Raw genomic sequence first — 4,944 nt, forward strand, 5'->3', positions numbered from 1 at the left:
CCAAAGGCAACAAAGGAGGGGGCGAGATGGGGCGGGGTGAGGGCTTGCTGGGTTCCCAAACTGCAAGGAGGAACAGGTTTCAGCACTAATACAAGGACTGCCTTTGAGACGAATGGCAGATTTGAAGCAGTGGCCTGCTTTCCAGAAAAGGAAAAGAGTGTGTCAGAGAGAAGAGGTTATCAAGACCCCTAGGCTTCCTCCTCAACTCTCTGTCTCGTTCACACAGACACGTGGGTGCTTGCGAGTTCAAAAGGAGAAACCTGAGACTGTCAGTGCACCCCGTCCAGAGCAGGAAGCTGTGGCTTTGGCACGGAGATGCTCAGTGTCTCACGCAGAACGCACCCTGCCTCTTCTGGGAACACAGACACAATTCACCCACTCTCCAGCAACAGCAGCGCCCTCGGCACTGGCACTGATAGGCCATGCCTAGCGAGCTCCAAGTACGCTGAGACAGGATCACCCCTCCGCACATCAGCATCCTCTGGAGAGCTCAGGGCACCTCCGACTTCCTTCAGATGAATGAATGCTGCGACCACTGGTCCAGCCAGGCCAAGCCATGTACCTCTGCCCTCAATCTGACCCCTTCCTTTCCATTTGCTCTCTTTTGCAGCTGTGGCCACCAAAAGGTTAATCCTGCAGGCTTCTATGCTCAGATGTATTTAGCAGGCACCATCTGTCCTTTTCCATTTGCTGATGCACGACCTATTTTGCTGTTTATCGGAGTAGGCGCTGCAGCTCCGGACCTCTTTGTTGCAGCACGATAGTGGGATCCACGCAATGACCTGCAAACACCCAGCGGAGCATAGCGGGCTGAGAGAGGAGGCAGGGCCGCTTCACAGCAGAGTCTCCAGTGCAGGCCCTTCTCCAGAGCCACCTGGTTGTGGAGAGGGTTTGGGTCCTCCTGCAGATCAGCCTCATCCCCGTAGAAAGGCAATGAGAAGGGCGTTATCCATGAACAAAGGGAAGCTTGCAAGGAAAGGGAAGGGAAAGTGGAGGAAAGAACAAGGCACCCACCCCCACAGTGCCCTCTTCCCCCCGGCAAATAGCCAGGGACTTGCCAGGAGGTGACGCTGTCCTGGGAAAACTGAGATCAGCCAGCCTGGTGTGTGCAAACACCGGAGGAGAAGGAGAGTGAAGTGGGCTAGAAACAAAAGCGAAACGGCCCAGCTGGCTTCCACCCCCACTCCAAACCGAGCAAGATGCAGCAGGGGTTGCTCTGAAGTGGGCTCGGCGGGTGGGAGTTAATTTTGCTCCGGCACGTGCAGCCAGGTGTTATTTTTACACGGGCAGGGTATCTGCACCCCACGGCGCCTCTTCAGAGCCATCTAAGGTGAGGAGCAGCGCTAACGCCACATCGCTAAGCCTGCAGCTGCCTCCCCAGAAATAGCTCCGCGGAGGGTCCTGCATTCTTCAGGGAGAACGCAAATCAAGCCTCTCCCCCCAACGCACCTGCACTGCTCTGTCTCAGAGACGCATGGTTTTCAACACTCAGCCTCCTGAAGACAATCAGCATCTCTGGGAGTTGGATAACAAGTGTTTTCTGGTGTCCGTGGGATGGGGTGAACGGGTACAATCAATAGCAAAGGGGGTGCGCATCATACTAATCACTCTCGTCCACTCCTGCTTTGGACCAGTAGCCTGGATCTGCTCCTTCAAAGGAAAACCAACCTGCCAGGCCTTCAGAATAAAGCCTAGTCCGTTCTGCCGCGCTGCACGGGATAGAGCAACGATAGAGAGGCACGGAGGAATTCCTTCCTGAGCTCTCAGGAATCAGATCATGTCTTGAAGCATGAAAGGGGATCGCCCTTATCTTAGCACATAGCTCACGACATGTTTAAAGGTCATAAAACCATTAGGACCTTTTCAAATCCATCCACAAGATTTGACTCAGCAAGTTCCTGAAGCGGATGCCAAAGGTGCATCCCTCTGCAAAATAGCATTTCCTTTGGGATTTACCCGCTCTGTTGTGCCACCAAACCCCAGAGCCTGAATTTGCCCCATGCCTTGCTGTGAACGCTGAAGGAAGACTTTTTTTCCAAAGCATGGTCACGGGCAGGAAAGGAACTGCTCAGTGATGCCCTGACGCTGCAATCTCCTGTCAAGGGTGTTGGTAACTCATCTGCTCCATCTACGACTCAAAACAAGAGTATTTTGCTTAGATGGTAAGATCAGCCCAGAGTCGGAAAATCAAGCTGGGATTTTTCAGCTTCCTGCATTACTAACAACATACCTAATCTCACACCAAAAGCAGAACAGTTGTGGCTAGAGGTGCGGGTGTAATGGAGGGTGACACTTTTTGACTCGTTAGCCGACTCTCTTAATCAGCACTGTCCTAGCCCCGGCCTTTCTCTCTGCGGCCATGGCACAGGAGTCGGCTTGATTTCATTATCCCCTAAATGCCAGAGCCCCACCTCCACCAATTCTCATTTTTCCAGCTGTTTGGAGTGAGGGGGTGGTTTATATTGGTTCACCTGGAATAATTTGGGTTTCTCCACCAAGCAGACCCCTCAAAAAGAGAATCCACCACCATGTGTGGAGGAACAGAGGAATCTCCACTCCTGCTTTGTCTCTGCCAGTGGCAGGCACTTGCTGCGGTGAAGATGTTCAATGTATTGGCAGCAGGCTGCTGTGCAATTGCTGGTCCGTCAGATTTGGTCGAAACCCACTCTCTAAGAATAACAGCTGAAGCATGAGGTTAAATATCTGAAACTGTTCTCATAACTAAAGCAGGGCAGCTTTAGATGGTCTCGTTATCCACGTCCAGGCTCTTTCTGAACCTCCCCGAGTCGGTGGCTCCAGCAAGTTCCAATGACAAGATTTTCCACCGCCTCGTTACTTTTCCTCTTCTTGCCTTTTTTCTTCAAACTCCCCCTGCGCGTGCTCACCCCTGCCCTAGTCGGTTGGCATCAGCTCCCACAAGACATTTCTGGTGTCTGTGGGATGGAGCGAACTGGTACAATCAATAGCAAACGGGGGGTGTCATAGTAATCAGTGGATGCTACAGTGGATACAGAGGTGGTATCCATAGGTCTCCACACTTGGTATGGGACAGGAAGGCTGAACCTGGTTTCGATATCGTTTGAAGCAAGGACCGATTGTACATGCCTGGCTTGGGGCATAAAGCCCTCTTGAGGGGCTGGCCAGCGGACTCGAGGCCAGGGTTTCTCCTTTCTTTCAGGGTTGGCTCCAGAACAGTACTGAAGCAGAGCCGAAGAGGAACCTGTTCTTGCAGATCAGCTCCCCAGGCTGCTCTCGCTGGCTACGCTGACTAATGAAACAGAAAAGCAAAGGGGAGAACAGAGGACAGGAGATTCCCAGAAGAAGAGCACAAGCTCCAAGCAGTGACGGCAGCGCGAGAAGGGGAGGAAAGAGGAAGGGATGCCTGCACGGCCCATTCTGCAAATGAAGGGCAGCTCTTGCTGAGAACCGGTGGGAGCGTTCCTGTTTTCGTAACCAGTCACAGCTGTGGGAGGGGGAAAGAACAGCGTTCCTGGAACCCAGAGCACCACCGCGTGCTTGACAGGCAGAGGGATTAGGAGAGTGGGACAGGGTTTCCAAGCCATGTTTTTTTGGCCCTGCAACAAGGAAAATAAGTTTAATTTTCCAGAGGTTTGAGCCACTGTGAACAAGGTGGGAAACCAATGAGCTTTTTAGCTCCAAGATTTCATTTTGCTCAGGGTCCTTCCATTTGATCCTACCCCCGCAAAAGTGAGCACATGAGGACCCCTCATTAGCAGTCCCTTCGGCAGGCCAGCCTGTTGACCCACTGCTGGACGGGGTGGAGAGATGGGGGTGGGGGGTTTGCATCACCCTGAGCTCCTGGGCTGCTGTGGGGAGTAGAGAGGGCTTGTCCTCCTGCACAAGCAGCCCCAGTTCATTTGCCTTGGAGAATGAAACCTGGTCTGCATCGGAGGTCCAGCTGCCATGCCCAGCTGGATGTGGGCAGCAGTGGCAGAGCCAAGTGCCCCGATGGGTGAGAGCACCTCCTGGGGGAGGAAGTCTTTCATGGGGGAAAACGGGATGCTTGCTGGGCAGGAACAAATGATGTTGGGGTTGGAGGGGGGTGCTCTTTGGGTGGCACTTCAATCAACTGGCTCTAGGAAGACTGCTAAGGGAGCCAAAAAAGGGACAGCCATTTCCACCATCAGCCACTCCAACTCCAAGCGACAGATGGAGAAATGAGGCACCAAGAGATCCAGTGATCTATCTGCCCAAGGTCAAACAAAGTCAGTGGCAGAGCTGGTGGTTGTATCCAGACCTTCCACATCCCTGTCTGGCCCCTTGACCACCAGCCCATGCTATCCAGCTTTCTTTGAGAGCCCAAGAGATCTCCTACTAACTGCCCCTACGCTTTCTCCTCCCAGGAGATCATTATACCCCCCTTCCTTGCAGTTCCTCCCACCATTGCTTACCCAAGCTGGCCACATCTAATTCCCCGGGGTTGGGTGGCATGCTCCCACTGAAGCCCATGGGAGACTTGCCATACATTCAGTGGGCTGCATCCGTTACCACTTTCCACATGGGTTACCCTTGCCTGAGTGCAGATTCACAGCTGTTTCTTCGCAGCTTGTGGCTTGCAGATGCCTGAGCTGAGTGGGGCAGCGAGGCGTGGTCCCGCCAGTTATCAAGGTGCCATCTCCCTCTGTGCTGGGCTGCACGCTAGACGTGGAGCGTGTGACCGAGCGGCGCAGCGGTTACCGCTGAAACAGCAACAGTTGCTAGGGACCAGGCAGGCCCCTGGAGATGCGGTCCCTCTGCCCTGTTACAAGCATGGTAGCATCTCTGCGGGGCAACCGGAGCACTTGACTTCCACCGCCCCCTCTCTCAGACAGAGCTTCCCCGCTTGCTATGCTCCAGGCACGTGCATTAGGGGACCCCCCCCCCATGAACAGCCCTCGTGAGGGCTGCATTTCCTGCCATTCGTGCAGGATGACTTCACAGCCG

This window comes from Gavialis gangeticus, unplaced genomic scaffold (genome assembly GCF_001723915.1).
Source record: "Gavialis gangeticus isolate Ggan-Ray unplaced genomic scaffold, GavGan_comp1, whole genome shotgun sequence".
In the NCBI taxonomy this organism is placed as follows: domain Eukaryota; kingdom Metazoa; phylum Chordata; order Crocodylia; family Gavialidae; genus Gavialis; species Gavialis gangeticus.